We start from the raw sequence: 18,580 nt of genomic DNA on the forward strand, positions 1-18,580 counted from the left end.
GCGTGGTACGATTCTTCCCCATTGTTCGACACCATATACACGCCAATGCCTCCTCCTGCTTGGCATAACGACCTGTCCACATATACTCACCACAACTTCTTCTAGGGTGACTTAGGGATTTCTTCTAAGAAATTTGAAAATTCTGCTATGAAGTGAGATAGGATCTACCTTTTCATGGCACTTGTGGGTACATAACTGATGTCATACTCGCTTAACTCAATAGACTACTTGACCAGTCATCCTAAAGTGTTAGGCTTCTGCAGTATCTTCGATAGGGGCGACAAGGTAACCACCTTTGTCGGGTGGTGATGAGTGCGCAGAAGTGCACTCTAAATACCCTATTATTGGATCAAAATGCTAAAATGTGAATAGAAATCATATGAATTAATGTGTGTTCTTGAATTGAGTTTCTATTTACGTTGGGATATTACTCCAAAGCAGTTTTTTATGTTTAATTTCAAAATTTATAAAAGAGCAAGTCAAAGTCCAATCAAATTCAAAGGAGGACTTTCATGGGGTTTGAGAGCAATTTAGATAAAGAAAAAAAAATCACATAAGGAAACCGCAAGAAGTCCAAATCTAAAATTTGCTAGGAGACAGTCTGGACATACTTTAGTATGTTGACTGTACCTTTTTACTCACATATCAGATTGATCCAATTATTGATGCATTAAAAAGCTATCTTAATGCGCTATAAATTTGCCTCTAATAAGGATTTTCAATTTTGAACTCTTGAAGCGTGTACGTGGCTTCCAAGATTAGTCCTAAAATTGAGGTGATATTTTTATGCGGGAATTATGAAGACACTAGGGTTTCTTTACAACCCTATATAAGCATATCATTAGCACGAAATGGAGAGGAGAAGTACAAGAGGCAGATTTGAAGAGAGGAGAAAATCACTTCCATGGCCGTTTATTTCAGTTTTTCTAGAGATTTTTGTTGTCCATTATATTTATGGGTAACTAAATTCTCAAGTAGGCCTAGGGATGAACTTGCACATTAGATAGTATTTTTAATTTATTTATTTGATTTTCAATTACGAAAACCCTTTTGTTTTATCATTCTCAATTCATTGTTGATGTATTCTTCTCAAAATAATCATAAAATTTATTCTGTTTATGGATTCAGTCATACTTTTTCTATTGAATGGATTGGTTCTTTGATTATGTTTAGATCAATTATTTATATATATTGATTGAGTTCTTTGCTACAATATTGCTCCGTGAGTATATTGTTGTCTTTATATTTTCTCAATAGGAATAATAATTTACGTATTTTAAAAATAGTGAATGATTTTTCAAAGGGTTAAATTTGGTTTAATTATGGTTTATTAATCTATACATTCCAATTGAGAATTTCGGGAATTGAGTTCCCAATTGAGTTATTCAATGAATTAAGAATAATTAAAATACTGGATTTGTGCAAGGGATTCCTGACGCTTTAGTGTTCGTCAAATTTGAGTACTTCTTCCGTTAGTAACTTTGCTTAACTTTAATTTACATTTAAAATTAATTTTTGTTCTCTATTAATCATTTTATATTTTTCTTTAGTTTCTTTGTTCCTTCTGGTATTCTTTTAATTTGTCTGTATGCGAAATCAACACCCCAAAGCTGTGCTACAACTACCGCGTTATTCTTGAGGCGTAATCAAATTTTGGCACCGTTGTCGGGGAGATGGTAGAAGAATTGTTAGATAGTTTTTCTTTTTATCAGTTTATAAAAGCAGTAACTTTGTTCCCTCTTTTAGCTTGCTGCATCTTTATTTTATTTTCTTTCCATTTTTGTATATTTTTTTTAAGTGTTGCAATTTTCTCTACCTTTCATGCACAGATATAGAGACACCTTGGGTCGGTTTACTTATAGACCAGTGTTAGAGTTAGAGTAAGAGTCTAATTTTTCTAATTATTTGTTTGATAATCCATCTAGTCCCAAAAAAATGAGTGTGCACGAAGATCAATCTAGGACTCTACATGACTACCTTCACCCTACACGCATAGCAACACCATCATGCATTATATTTCCACCAAATATTCCTCCACAAACTAGGTATAATACAACTTCTCCCTACATTTCATGGGTTAGAGAGTGAAAATCCATATGTGCATATTAGGGAGTTTGAAGAGATTGTTACTACATTTCATGGTCAACCTGGCACTGCAGATGTTGTTTGACTTTAGTTCTTTCCTTTCTCACTGAAGGATAAGGCGAAAAGTTGGATGTATTCATTGAGACCATGGTCGATTGGGTCATGGGCTAGATGACCCAACTGTTTTTCAATAAATACTTTCCTCATCATAGGACTAATACTTTGAAAAGACAAATCTCAACTTTTACACAAAAGGATAATGAGACTTTGTATCAAGCATGGGAATGTTTTATAGAGCTGCTTTGCTTTTGTCCCCACCATGGTTATGAAAGCTGGCATCTAGTTAGCTATTTTTATGAAGGTCTCACTCTTAGAGAGAGTCAATTTGTTGAAATGATGTGTAATGGTGAGTTTTTGCAGAAGGACCTGGATGAGGCAATAGAGTATTTGAATGAACTTGAGAAAAAGCTCACAGTTGGACAGAACCAAATGCTTTTGACAATACCAATCAAGCACGCTCCAATCAAACTCATTCTAGTGGAGACATTTATCATCTCAAAGAAGAAGATAACTTGAAGGCAAGGATGGAGGGCCTAACTAGAGAATTAAAGGCATTGAAGATGAAGGAAACTCTGGAAGCTTGTATTATTCCCCAAGTTGATGCCTCTAAACTTTGTTTTATTTGTCAGGGAGTAGATCATCTTGCACAAGATTTCCTAACACTTGCTGAAATGAGAGTAGTGGACGAGGAACATTGCAATTCTCTTGGCATGTATAAAAAACAATTTTCACCCTACTCAAATACATATAATTCTGGTTGGAGAAATCACCCAAACTTTTGTTGAAAGTCTAAAAACCAGCCATCTGCACAACTGCCTAGACCATATCCTGCACCATATCATGCATCTTCTTCTTCTAGGAACTCCTTAGAAGATTCTTTACAAGCTTTTATTGAGGCACAGGGTAAAACTAATCAAAAGTTTGAATCTTTAATTACACATGTTGTTGAAGAAAACGAAGGAGATAAAGAGCCATGTATCCAAGATGATGAGCTATTTGAGTGTGAATGAGCGTGGAAAGTTCCCTTCTCAACCTTAATCCACACCCCAAGGTCAACATATGGCACAAGGAAATTTGAAAGAGGTCAATGCCATTATGACAAGAAGTGGTAAGTCCTTACACATCACAACAACTGATAAGGCAAAGGAAGTTGAAGATGAACAAAGCAATGATAGTACCAAATTCCCCTAAGAAGCCGAGGTAATCAAGAACCCAATTAAGGTACCATTTCCTCAAGCTTTAAAATCTGATAGCGAACTTTGGATTCTAGTAATGAAATCTTGGAGAACCTCAAGCAGGTAAAAATTAACCTTCCTCTTTTGCATGTTATAAACAAGTTCTCACTTATGCAAAAGTTCTTAAAGATTTATGTACAGTTAAGAAGAATCACCATGTTAAGAAGACAACATTTCTGATAGAGCAAGTTAGTGCTCTAATCGAGTAACAAATTCCTCCTAAGTACAAGGATCCTGATTGCCCGACGATTGCATGTAGTATTGAGAATCATGAGTTTGGGCAAGCCTTGCTAGATTTAGGAGCCAATGTTAATTTGATGCCTTATTCCATTTAATTGCAGCTTGGTTTGGGTGAAATTAAGCCTAATTCTGTTGTGCTTCAATTGGCTAATCGTTTAGCTAAGAAACCGAGAGGGATAGTTGAGGATGTTTTGATCCAAATTGATAAGTTTTATTATCCTATTGATTTCTTAATTTTAGACACTCAGTCGGTTGTTGAGTCTAACTCTAAGGTTCCTCTCAAATTAGGTAGACATTTCCTTACTACGGCTAATGCACTTATAAATTGTAGGAATGGGTTGATGAAACTATCTTTTGGAAACATGACCATGGAGGTCAATATTTTCCATATTGAGAAACAGCCAATAGATGACGAGTGCCACCAAACGTACATGATTGACGCACTCATAGATAAGGGAGTTCACACAACTCATGATTTTAATCCCCTTGAATATTCCCTTGTTAATTCTGAGTTTGATACTATTAGTGATTCATCTGATATTCCTGATATTTGTGCTGATTTTGATAAACCTCAGGATTATGAAAGACAGGCATGGCAACTGAAATTTGAGGAGTTGCCTAAGAAAGGTGAAAAACAGATTCCTTCAAGTATGGAAGTACCAAGAGTGAAATTGAAACCTTTGCCTAAGTTTAAAATCTATAAGGTTAAAATGAAAGCATTTCATGATAAAAATATTTTTAGGAAGGCGTTTAAGCTTAATGACTGAATACACTTATATGATTCTAGACATCATAAATAGTTAGGAAAAATTTGGTTTAGGTGGACTAGTCCTTTCATACTGAAGAATATTTTTGCAAATGGGGCGGTAGAAATAGAGGATCCTAAGGATGGTCAGATCTTTAAAGTAAATGGTCAATGCCTTAAAATATTAATTGATAAACAAGTTTCGGAAGTGGAAGACATTCCACTTGTGGATCCTGTCTATCAACCTTGACCACACCACCCAGGTATGTTTTTCTTGATTTGTTTTGTTTAATTTTTGTTTTGTTTTATTTTATTTCTTTTCCATTTTGTTTGCTGTTGTTTTCTTTGTTTTTGTTTGCTGGACAGTTTCATTTCATCATTTTAGGATGCCATCTTTGGTGCTTAGCGAGCTAACATCGTCACTCATCAGGTGTACTCTACCCTTTTTAGTTACTCCCTATTCAATTTTGATTCTTAAACATTCAGGACAATGTTTCATTTAAGTTGGGGGTGGTGGTGCAAATTCAGTATTTAAAATGTTTGTTGGAACTTTGTGACATATTTTATCTGTCAATTTTTTGCATCACACATGCACCATTTTCACATCTGTACTCATTCACATTTTTAGCCATCTTCGTAAATTTACCAAACCATCATAATCATTTTTTAATGAAGTATTCACAGAACCCTTAATGCACTCATCCAAGGTTTGTTGTAAGATGGTGGTTTGACACATGTAGCTAGAGAACTCTTTTGCTTAAGTATTCATGTGAGTTTGGAGAGGATTGAGAGCCTACAAATACAGTAAATTGTGATAAGCATTCATTAATCTGTTGAATTGGACACCTCTTTTGAGAATATCATTACATGGTTTGTGGTAAGATGGTGGATATATATGGCATATGATGAAGGTCAACTTAGGATCAACGTTTGAGCCTTTCAAGCTAACCCTTTCCATCATAGACCCCTAGTAGCCAACTTTGAGCCAATAAACATATGTAGCTTTTTCTTTTCATATGCCCATATCATCCATGCCTCTCCACATTAGAGTATAATCTATACATTGATTTTTCTACCCTTTTTACTTTCAAGTGTATACTAGGTGTGGAATTTGTATTTTTTTTTGTTTTATCATTTTCAATTTAAAAAAAAAAAAGAAGAAAAAAAGAGAAGAGTACAAGTTGCAAAGTGTTCAATTGAGTGAGCTTCAAAAGCCAAAAAAAAAAAAAAAACAAAAAAGGTTGGGTAGCAATTGCAAGAATACCAAAGTGGAATGTGTTTGTCCATCAAATTGTTGAAAAAAAAGAGAGAGAAGAGGAAGAAGAACGAAAAGCATTATTATTTGATGATCTGAAAAGTTGGAGAGTACATCAATGGAGAAGTTTGGTCTATTGAGATATTTAATAAAATTCTCTTTGTATGTACTTGGAAGTCTTTTGAATCATTTTCATCTTTTTTTGTTTTCATATAGCCCCAAACCCAAGCCACGTTACAACATTTTGTGTTGACCGTTCTGATCCTAAGAAAACTTTTGGAAAGAGTTGTGGAAGTCTCATTTGTTAGTGTTCTTATCATAAGATCAATGTTTGCTTGTAACTTGTACATAATTGCCTAATTCCCCATGAGAGTGTGTGCACACCCATTGTCAACTCCATAGAGAGAATCCTCACACAAAACACTTTTATATTTGTGAGTTATGGAGTTGAACCTTTTGCTTGAGATGTTCTTGATGTTGCATGTGTTAGGGCTTCTGGTAAGATGGTTATGGCTTGGAACACATGCACACTGTGAATTGCTATAGGTGGATTGATCTTTATGGGTTATTGAATTCTTTAGATTGTTTTGATATGTAAATCTAGAAAGTGTGACTTGGTGGCCTTTGTGTGTGATTTTCTTTAGTCTCTTCCGATGTTTTAGCATGAAAATTGCTGGCGACTACCAATGAGTAAGTTGGGGAGTGTGATGAGTGTACAGAAGTGCACTCTAAATACCCTATTATTGGATTAAAATGCTAAAATTTGAATAGAAATCATAGGAATTAATGTGTATTCTTAAATTCAGTTTCTATTTACATTGGGATATTACTCATAAGCAATTTTTTATGTTTAATTTCAAAGTTTATAAAAAAGCAAGTTGAAGCCCAATCAAATTCAAATGAGGACTTTCATGGGGTTTGAGAGCAATTTGGATCAAGAAAAAAAAAAGAAAAAAATCACAAGAGGAATCCGCAAGAAGTCCAAATCTTAAATTTGGTAGAGATGGTCTGGATATATTTTAGTATTTTGATCGTAACATTTTACTCATATGTCAGATTTATACGATTCTTGATGCACTAGAAATCTATCTTAAAGGGCTATAAATTTGTCTCTAATAAAGATTTCCAAATTCAAACTCTTGAAGTATGTACGTGGCTTCCAAGATTAGTCCTAAAATTTAGGCAATTTGTTTATATGGGAATTATGAAGGCATTAGAGTTTCTTTCCTACCCTATATAATCATATCATTAGCACGAAATGGAGAGTAGAGGCACAAAAGGTATATTTGAAGAGAAGAGAAAATCACTTCCATGGCTGTCGTTCACTTCAGTTTTCTCTGGAGATTTTTGTTGCCCATTATATTTATGGGTAACTAAATTTTCAAGTAGGGCTAGGGATGAACTTGTACATTAGATAATATTTTTAAGTTATGTATTTGATTTTTCGATTACTACAATCCTTTTGTTTTATCATTCTTAATTCATTGTTGATGTTTTGTTCTCCGAATAATCATAGAATTTATTCTATTTATGGATTCAGTCATGCTTTCTCTATTGAATGGATTGATTCTTTGATTATGTTTGGATCAATTATTTATCTATATTAATTTAGTTCTTTGCTGCAATATTGCTCCATGAGTATATTGTTGTTGTTAGATTTTCTCAATAGGGATAATAATTTATGTATTTTAAAAGTGGTGAGTAATCTTCCAAATGGTTACATTTGGTTTAATTTTGGTTCAAAAATCTACACATTCTTATTGGGAATTTTGGGAATTGAGTTCCCAATTGAATTATTCAATGAATTAAGAATAATTAAGATATCAGATTTCTGCAAGGGATTTCCAACGCTCTACTGTTCGTTAAATTTGAGTACTTCTTTCGTTAGTACTTTGCTTCACTTTAATTTGTATTTAAAATTAATTTTAGTTCTCTATTAATCGTTTAATATTTTTCTTTAGTTTTTTGTTCCTTTTGCTATTCTTTTAATTTGTCTCCCTGTGGAATCGACACCCTAAAGCTGTACTATAACGACCACATTATTTTTTGGGCGTAATCGGGTGGGATTGAAAATAAGGTCGTAATTCCCTTGCTGCTATCACCACGGTGAAGGCGACTAACTCAATCTTTGGATACCTGGCATCAACTCCAGTTAGGGCCCTACTTACATAGTATACTAGCTTCTGTTCCTTCCTCCTCTTCTCTTACTAATGCTGCTGATATGACTCTGGTGTCACAACTAGATACAATGAAATAGGCTCTTCTTGTTTGGTTTGGCTGAGTAACAGTGTGTGAGTCAGGTACTCTTTTAGTTGTGTAAACGCCTTTTCGCACTTGGTATCCCAGTCTTGAGCATTCTTAAGACCCTAAAAGAAAGGGAGGCACTTGTATGTTGGTTGGGAAACAAAACTGTTGAGGGCTGCTATTCTTCCTACCAGTTTTTGTACGTCATTTAGATTTGTGGGTGACTTCATTTCTATTATCGCTCCGAGCTTCTCAGGATTGGTCTCAATGGCTCTTTCTTATACCATAAACTTGATGAACTTTCCTGATTGTACCTCGAAGGTACACTTGGTCGAGTTGAGTTTCATTTGATATTGTCGCAAATCTTGGAAGGCCTCCCTAAGGTCTTCTACATGCTGGGCAAACTCCATGCTTTTCACCAGTAGATCATTGACGTACACTTCCGTGTTCCTTCTGATCTGATTCTTAAACATCTTGTTTACTAATATTTGATTTGTTGCCCCAGCATTCATCAAGCCAAAGGGCATCACCTTGTTGCAGCCCTCGGTCCATTATGAAAGCAATCTTCTCCTAGTCCACTTCATTCATTTTGATCTGATTGTATCTTGAATAGGTATCCATAAAGCTTAGTATTTTATGCTCCGTTGTCGTATCTACAATCAAATTTATCTGCAGGAGTGAAAAACATTCCTTTGGGCAAGCTTTATTGAGATCTGTGAAATCTATGCACATTCGCCATTTTCTGTTGGATTTCTTCACTAGTACTATATTTGACAACCATTCTGGATGTTGTGCTTCTCTGATGAATCCAGCTGCTAACAACCTATCTACCTCCTCTATGATTGCTTAGTACTTTTCAGTGCTAAAATTTCTCTTCTTTTGTTTGACCGAGTGAGCCTTTGGGTCTACACTTAGTCTGTGCCCAATGATCTCCTCGCCTATATCGAGCATATCCTTGTGGCTCCATGTGAAGATGTCTTTATGCTCTAGGAGGAGGGTGGTCAATTGTTGCCTTTCCTCTTTCGTTAGCCTAGTTCCTATCTTCACATAACCCTCTAGGTGAACCGAATCAAAAGTGACTAAGTCCAAAAGTTCATCTACTTCTCCCTGTCTCAAGGTGTCCTCATCCCTTGTTTCTACTTCGATCATCAGTACTTGGAGTGGTGGTGAAAAGATCATATCTGCCCCTTCTCCTAACTCTACTACACTCACTTCTCTTTGTTCCTACCTGAGTTCTTGTACATAGTATTCTCGGGCCAAGACCTGCTTGCCGTGCACCTCACCCACTCCTATCTTCGTTGGGAACTTCATCTTCAGATAGTGCATCGAGGTAATCTGATCGATAATTGCATTTTATGCCGACCTAGATTTTACCACTAAGAACTTTGTCATAGTAGTGGCAACAAAGGGATCCATCCCCATAGAAATTGGCAATGCAATGAACCCCATGGGCTAGATCGCATCCCTGGTTAACCCTTGTAATGTAGTCGGTGTAGGTTACAGCTGATCTGCACTAATTCCCATCTTACTAAAAGCATCCCAAAATAGGATGTTTGTTGAACTTCCGTTATCAATCAATATCCTCCTTGTGGTGTAATTTGCCACCAACATCATTACCATCAAAGCATCGTCGTGTGGGTATACAACCCCTCGAAAATCCTTATAGCCAAAAGATATTGTGGTAGACACCTGTACCCAATGCTGTTTGACAGGTCTCTCCACATTGTAAACTTCTTCATACCTTGCCCACCTTGCATATCTCTCGTCGCCTAGAGCTTTCACTTCGTCGAGTTTTGTGCTCAGGCTTTTCGTCATCGAGTTTTGCACGCTGTTTTTTTTTTGGGGGAGGGGGGGGGGGGGAGAGCATTCTGGTTGACTAGTTACTTCAACTTGCCAATATCTCTCATATCTTCAATTTTTCACTTCAAGTTATGGCACTCTTCAGTTCTATGTCCATTTGTTCTATGATAGCTACAATACTTCCCAGTTTGTCACATGTTCCCGTTATCTTGCTCTACCTCTTTCACCTTATCTCGGTTATGCACATTAGAGTAGAGTATCCACCATTATGCCTTCTTAAATTACCATCGCACCTTGGGGTCTTGTTGGTCCCTTCTCGCCTTTTGTCCTCCCTTTCGGTCTTTCTTCTAATTCTCTCTCGGTTCGCATTCGCTCTTTCCTTCTGAATGGGCAGTCTGGGCGATAAGCATGTCCTCGACATTGACAAAGTCATTGGCCCCGTCCATAAATTCCTGTAATGTGAAAGGAGTCTTCCTAGCCAATTTGGCCACGAAAGGACTTCTCGGCCAAATACCCTCGAGCAATGCTGCTAGCATAATCTTTTCATCTTGATCATCAGCCATCATTCTTTATTTATTAAAATGCGTCAGATACAGCTTTAGACTTTCATCCTCTCTCTGCTTGATTGTTAACAAGTACGCGGCTACTCTTCTATGCCTTCTGCTCGCCATGAACTAGGTTAAGAATTGTTGGCCCAGTTCATCGAAATTGTCTACGGAGCCTGGCTGCAATGTCTTGAACATACCCCTCGCCACTCCTTTCAAGCTTAAAGGGAAATCCTGACATTCGTCGAGAAATTTGTGGAGTATCATATGGGCTTTAAAAGTCTCAAGATGTTCCATAAGATCTTTAGAGCTGTCATATAGATCTACCAAGGGGACTTTGAGCTTTTGAGGCAAAGTGACCTCCATGTTTTTTGCGAAGAATGGCAGATTTGTTCTAGATAGTAACTGATCGACCAAAGAAGACATCCCCATCTTTTTGGCCATTTCCTCATATTTGTCCATTAAGCTCCGTAGGTCGTGATGCATTTTCTTCATCTCTTCATTCTCTTGAGGGGTCTTTCCCATGCCTGCATTGTATGCTTCCATCTCCACTCTTTCTCCTTGGTCCTCTCTTGATGGGCCGCTCTTAGTCTTCAAGGCTTCATTCTCCTTTCGCACTTCTTCCAACTCGGCGGTGAGTTTTCTCACAACTTCTTCCATTTTCACAAGTCATGTTCCTTAATGACACTTCTTGGTCTTTAGTTGCTTATGATCGAGTTGTTGTGGCCATGTGAAAAGCATGCTAGTAGTAAGACTGGGGGAATAGACTACACCAACTGTTATGGATGTGTTTCACTGCCACTAACGTAAGATCACCTAGAACCAAAGGGTAAGATGGCTTGGGGGTTCGGAGGAACACCTCTGATGCCTAAGATAGTGATTGAATCAACTCTTTGCAATACCAAAGAATCAAATGCCTCTACATACCTAAGCTTTGTGTATATATAAGGCTTGTAATCAATTCTTTGCTTATGAGATAACAGACTTGTGTGCTGTTTGATATTCAAGCTCACAGATAAGGGATACATTTGAGATTTAAATCAAATGGTAAACGCCTTTATCCAATGTAGCTTTCAAATAGTTACTTGTCGGTATAGGGGATAGGTTAGATCCATGAATTGGGCCTCTGAGATTGGTCCCCATTCTTACAAATGTAGTGGGCCAAGTGCCTAGTTGACGGCCCAAGTTGATTCGAGCCCTTATAGATATACTCTCCACTGACGAAAGAAAAAGAGAGAACTCAAATCACTACACTCGGTCGAACAGGGGCAAAAATTGATGCCCCTGGAAAACCAAAATATCAGTGAATCCTAGATTTAGATGCTAAAAATAAATAAATAAAGATTTAAATTATTAAAAAAAAAAATTAAACCCAAAAACCCTAAAATGCAAAACCATCTAGACTCACCCAAATGCATGAAACATAGGTCCAACAGAACCTGTGAAAATCCAAACCCAATTATTGCTTATAATAATAACCCAAAACATGATCAAATTTGAAACACGAGATGCGAAAAAACATCAACATGAAATCCAACCAGCAGAGTTTCTATCGAGATGGTTTCCCTTGAGCGCGAGGAATACATTCGGAAGCCTCACTCTCTCTCTCTCTCTCTCTCTGTGGGCTTTGGCTTCTATTGGAGAAAGAAGCATCAGACAACGAGGTATGATAAAGCCCTCCTGTCTGGAGTACCCTGTGGCTACTAATGGTGGTAAGGGCCATGAGGTGAAGAGAGAGAAGAGAGGGGGTCTGTGTTGACAGAGAGAACTTGGGAGGGAGGGGGAGCCAAGAATGAAAGAGAGGGAATTTTGTGTGGTCTAAAATTCTTCAGAGATAATGTCACTACGCTCGGTAGCGAGAAAGCATCCTCTCACACTGACAACACAGAACAGTATAGACACTAGTCATTAAAAACCAATTTTAACTTAAAAAACTTCAAAAACGGAATAAATGACGATGGATGAAATAAAAACATTAGGCAGATATAAGGGTAAAAATGGAAACAAAAATTTGACAAAACCCACTATTCATTAACCGATAGCCTCTTTATAATAGAGATAATAGAAATAGAGATATTGTTATAAATATATAAATTTGGTGGATGATCATGTACACTACATTTTATTGTGTTTGTTGTGCATGTGATAGTTTGTTGTACATGTGACTTGGTTGTTGTGCATGTGATGGTTTGTTGTACATGTGACTTGGTTATTGTGCATGTGATGGTTTGTTGTGCATGTTTGGTTGGCACAACAAACCACCATGGAGTTTCCAATAGAAAGGATGTCTTAGGGATCATTTATAAGACACAAGAAATGAGAGAGAATTGAATGATATTGAGCTCTTAAGGAGCCAAGTATATTGCAATCTCTCAACTTCCTACTTCTCATTTACAATCTTTCATGCATTTGCTACTTCTCTTTAGTTTTATAACACGTCATCAACATGAGACTCTAGCCAAGTATAGTATTCTTCAGATTTTTAATCTCTGGTAAGAAACAATTAAGCAAGTATTTTCAATTACAGTTTTTTACTTTTATGCTTAATTTTTATTATATTACCTGATTATTATTATCTGTGGCGAATTAATATTTCCATAATTTACACACCAGTTATATCTGTGGTGAATTTTTATTCCCATAATTTACATACCATTTATATACTTAATATATTTGTCATAGATCATGTCAAGTCTGTTGCCATTGATATTTATAGCAACAATTATCCATCATGGATCATTGAAGCTAAGATTCATCTCGTTGAATGAATCTTATAAAGGAAATGGAGCATCCTTGAAGAATCGTCCTAAACCAATAATTTTATTGAGCACCCCACAATAAAAGATCTATTGATTTTGTGGGATACGTGTACCAAAAGGCCATGATCCTCCCAAAAGCTCATTATAATTGATGCACCTGAAGTTGCACAATTGAAATTGTGTAGAGAGAGAAAAAAAAAACTAAAGAAGATATGTTTCAAATGAAATATATAACATATTCATACTTTGAATGTGCTCCTGCAGTAGCAATATCAAATGAGAAATTTCACAAGATATTCTAAACTAATATCTTGTATGTTTGTGGCTAAACAAAATAGTGAACTTTTAATGAAAAATCAACAATTTCATCCAACCAGTTTTACCTTATTCCTTGAAGCAAAGGAAACCTCATTTTATAATAAAGGAAATAATGGTTATGGACATGGAAGTAGTAGAAAAAAAACCTATTGGAATCAAGGAGAGCATACTCAAAACTTCTAAAAGAAAAATGCCCTATACCACCAGAAGTGGAACCACAACATGATAAAGCGAGATGAAAACAAAGGCCTGAAGAATAAGACTATAAAGAAATAGTTGTGGTATGAATGGGCATTGATCACATACTTGTTGTACGTCCAAACATTTGGTGAATCTATATCAAGCATCCATGAAGAAAAGAGGAAAAGGCAAAATGAATTTTGCTAACCACAATGATTTAGAAGATCGTCTAAATTGTAATCACATTATGTTCAAGTTTTTATCTTTTAATACCTCTTGTTAAACTTTCTTTGGTATTAATAATGTTTTATACATACATTTGTTTACAAGCATATATGAGATTCTATTAATTTATTGATCAATTTTGAAACTATTGGTGAAGATTTGTGTCTAGAAGATAGTTGCATAACAGACAATTATTAAAGATAAGAAATACTTTCAATGTCTAACTTTAAATAAAGCCAACATCAATAAAATATTCGGTTCATCTAACCTGAATGAAGGCTCCAGAAAAGCTAATATATATAATGTTACCAGAAGGAACAAATTTTTGTATTGACGATGCTTTGTATTCTTCAAAATCTAGAAGATTTACTAAGTTTTAAAGATATTTGCCATAATGGTTATCACGTTGAAAACATCAATAAAGGTAGCAATGAATATCTTTATATTACTTCTATAATTTCAGGCTAGAAACTCATATTGAAAAAACTATCAGCTTTCTCTTTTGGATTATATTATGCAACTATTGAATCAAATATTGTGATGCATCCCAAGTGCTATGATTCAAAATATTTTTATGTTTTTTCATGATTAACCTGATCATCTGAAATTAATTATGATAAGTGGAATAATTTTCATATGGACATCCATTAAAGAATCAGAAGATTCTTTTACTATAAAGTCTTCCCACCATGAGGAGGAGAAAAATTGCCAGAAGCACCAAAGAAAATAAGATGAAACAATTCAACGTTATCTTGATTATCATTTAAATTTATGTGAACTAGAAGTTCAAATGATCATTCATTGTAAATTAATTGATGGATGCAAGAATATAAAAATGTCTCATTTTCTAGCTGCTAAGATCCTAACGAGGATTGAAGTCCCTATAGGACAATTAAGAAATTTAGTAGTAAAATGAATATAAGGCCTAGGATAAAACATCCCAAAAGAGAAAAACACAAGGAAATCGGTGTTCCTAAAGAGGCCATACCAGCAAAACAAGTAATAAGAACTATAAGATCCATCCAAACTTTCTGTATAAATTCTCCCAAAACAAAATCTCCTGAAGAGTAATCCCCTAAGAAAGAAACTCTTGAAGAGTATCTCCTAAAGGTTATCTCCCGAAGAGGAAAATGTATCTAAAATGACGAGATCTTGATACATTATGTAAATACAAGAGAATTATTTTATAGAAATAAGAATTGTTGTCAACAATATATTTTCATTTGATGTCACTAGAAGTAATAATGAAAAATAAAAAATGAGACCGTTCAAAAATATCGACGTAGAAATATTGGTCAAAATAGAAAGAAACAATTCCTGCACAATTGATATCACTAGTAAAATGTCATATATATGGATCGGTAGTCCAAACACCTAAGGGGTGATGCTTATTGAATATTAGTTGGTATTTGTACAAAGGGAATGAAAATGTGATATATAAATTACGACTCGGTTTCTCATAAAAACCACATATTGATATGCCCCTGAAGTGGATGAAATTACATTGAGATTTTTATTAGCTTGATAGTTACAAAGAGTTTGGGTATGCATGGTTAACTGTATCTTGATATGGATCACTAGATATGAAATTCATGAAGCATATAGTCCTGAAGTATTTATTCTATCAAGCTTCAAAAATCCTTATATGATCTAAAAGCAATCCAAATGCATGTGAAACAAATTGTTTGAGAGTAATCCAGTTTTTTATACATTTTCAGTATCTATATTAGCTTTCATTGCAATATATGTAGATAATTTAAATGTCATTGAGACTCCAAAAGAATACATGAAAACTGCACATATTTGAAATCTAAATGAGAAATCCTTTCTGCTTCAAGGTTAGAGATGAATGAAATTATTAGTCCTGAAATATCATTTCTTAAATGCAATTAGTATTTCATATTCATTTTACAGTTTTGTAAGCAATGGTGCATGATTAAATGAGAAATAGAAGGGAGTACACAAAACATCTACCAAAAGATAGAAACACAATATGAATATTTGTGAAATATTATTTTATTATCTCGAAACAAAATTACAGAAATTTGAGACTCTTTGCCTAATTCTTTAAATGATCTTGCTCTTCAAAGATTTGCATGCCATCCCTATCTAAATGAGTAGGCAATCAGAAAGAAGAGTCAAGCAAGGATTTTAAATTCTTATTCTCTTGTTTGATTGCTCCTACCATCATGTTAGACTCCTAAAGAAGTTGCTGAAGGATAGAGATTTTCTTATTGAGTTTGTCAACATCACAAGCTCTGGATTATAGTCGTCAAGAAAAAGCGACAATGGTTGATCAGTATCAGGTACCGAGACTCACAAGCTCGTATATAGCATCATCATTTGACTTATCAGTAAGATCATTTTCGTGTTGTATTATAGCATGTATGGCAGATGTAGAAACAACTGGTGAACGATGTGAAAAATACCTCATATATTGATCACAAGAAGATTGCTAAGTCATTGCAAAAGAAATAGTAGAGTAAGAATGCAGACTAATTACAAAAAAGTAAAAAAGATGGGATGCAAATAAAGATGAGCTGAATACTCAATTTATAGAGAGAATCATGAAAGTAATTCAAAATTACATATCTTGATACAGGATACGCTAAACACATATAGCCTGTTGTTATTTACTAGGCCGACGAAATTAAATGTGGCTTGTCATCACTCTCTAAGACGTTGGACTTCTTCAAATATCTTCCACTGCTAATCCTCTATTTGAGCTCTCTCTCTTTCCAGATCCTCTAGACGTGGTTGAAGATCACGGTCTTACCATTCTGCAAGTTGTTTTAGCTCCTTATTCTCCTACTTTAGATTCTTGTTCTTACGGCTCTTCATAGAGAGCTTCTGACACAACTCAAATATTTTATTATTAAGTTGGTTGACCTTATTAATTCTCGCTAATAACCTTCGAGACATAGTTGTAACATAGGCAGCATATTGAGCACTAAGAAATCTTGATTCTACTTCTATCATAAGATTAACATTGATGGAAGGAAACTGTTCAACCATAATATTGTTATGGATAAACAAAGGCAAGATCAAGAAATAATGTGAGGATTTCTTCTCTAGTGAATATCCTTCTTTCATGAGTTTTTGATGAGAAATGATGATCCTTTAAATAGAAATTTAAAGTTTTTCAAAAATCTTCATGTCTTTATTGACACAACATCTCCAACAGACACATTTGAATTTTTCTACAAGAGACAAGAGAGCTAGCCTCATAGCCTTGCAGTAATTGTCTGGCCTTAAGTAGGTTATACACAGGAACTCCAGCAACTCCAAAAGAGTAGTGAATTTAATATTAAAATGATCTTGAATTAATATGGCGAATCTATTCACCAATACATTACCAACTATATCTTTTAAAGAGTTGGTACACAATATTGAGATGCATCAATGCAAGGATCTTTCACTACAAAGACATTGAAGCTCTACATACATTTGAGGGGTAGAAAATAATCAGACAAATTGTACTCTTTTTCCTTTGTTAAGGTTTTATCCCACTGGCTTTTCCTTGGCAAGGTTTTAATAAGGCAATCTTAAAGCATTGAAAGACACATTAGAATGTTGTACTCTTTTTCCTTCGCCAAAAGTTTTTTCCACTGAGTTTTCTTTGGCAAGTTTTAACGAGACATATTCTTTATTTATGGTCATCTAAGGGGGAGTGTTATAAATATATGCATTTGGTGGATGACTATGTAGACCACATCTTATTGTGTTTGTTGTACATGTGATAGTTTGTTCTGCATATGAATTGGTTGATATGCATGTGATAGTTTGTTATACAGGTTACTTGGTTGTTGTGCATGTAACTTGGTTGGCACAAAAAACCACCATGGAGTTGCCTATAAAAGGATGTCTTGATGATCATTTGTAAGACACAAGAAATGAGAGAGAAGTGAATGATATTGAGCTCTTGAAGAGCCAAGTATATTGCAATCTCTCAATCTTCCTATTTCTCTTTTGCAATCTTTCATTCATTTGTTACTTATCTTTAGTTTTATAACATATATATATATATATATATCTAGCTGGGTTTTAATTTATAGTGACAAGAAGCCCAGTTGCTGATGGCCAAAAAAGGTCGATCCCATACTTCTTGTAGCGATGCCAAGATTCTATATATCACCACTTTGGGTGGTTTTTAGAGCAAGTCAGTAATGAACTATTATGATCAATGTGCTCTGTAAGATCTAATCGAAGCAAATTTTATAGAACATTAAACAAATGATGTCAAAGAAAAAGCATGAATCTCTTAAAAAAGCAGTATACAAAAAACAGTAGAGTTGTGGATGAGCTCTTATGTGCAACTCCTGCATGGGCCGATCAAAACAAGATCATGACCACGAATGGGTGGTGGGCTTGACTATGGTAGTCTCCTAGGCTGTTTGGATAAGGCCGGTTGATTGTCTTGTGCAGGCAAATCTAAGGATTGAAGTCCTCAAAAGAAAAAAGCCAGTAAAAAACTCCAAAAATAAATGTGAAAACCATGACAAGGAGTAAACTTGGGTGATAATGGTGAAGACGGTGGCAGTGGAACTCAAACTACTTTGATTCAGCTGGAAGTGGTGGCAAATGATGCCACACACCTCTCACGGGGAGACACATGTACCTCATGTGCTCGCACAAGCCCCTTGTTCCTAGTTGATAATTAATACCCCAAAACTTATGATTTGCTAGTCCTGGGATAAAAAGAAAAAGAGAAAAGAAAAATTAAACAAAGATAATAGGTTGATTTATCACAATGTTTGCCTCATGAATTGCATAAAGAAATTGATTCAAGGAAAAGTCTAAACATTTAACAAGTTTTTAGATTGATTCAAGAGCATGCGTAGTTAATAAAAGCTTGTAATGTTCAGCTAAGGGTCATGGCAAAAGAAAAA

At 35.2% G+C, this 18,580-nt stretch overlaps 1 non-coding gene across 1 annotated transcript; it reads right to left on the reverse strand.

The window, feature by feature from the left end:
* Positions 1–2,302: 2,302 nt before the first annotated feature.
* Positions 2,303–2,411, reverse strand: LOC122293597. The gene has a single exon (XR_006237313.1). It is a non-coding gene; the product is annotated as a small nucleolar RNA R71 (small nucleolar RNA).
* Positions 2,412–18,580: the final 16,169 nt, after the last annotated feature.

Source organism: Carya illinoinensis, chromosome 1, assembly GCF_018687715.1.
Source record: "Carya illinoinensis cultivar Pawnee chromosome 1, C.illinoinensisPawnee_v1, whole genome shotgun sequence".
Classification (NCBI taxonomy): domain Eukaryota; kingdom Viridiplantae; phylum Streptophyta; class Magnoliopsida; order Fagales; family Juglandaceae; genus Carya; species Carya illinoinensis.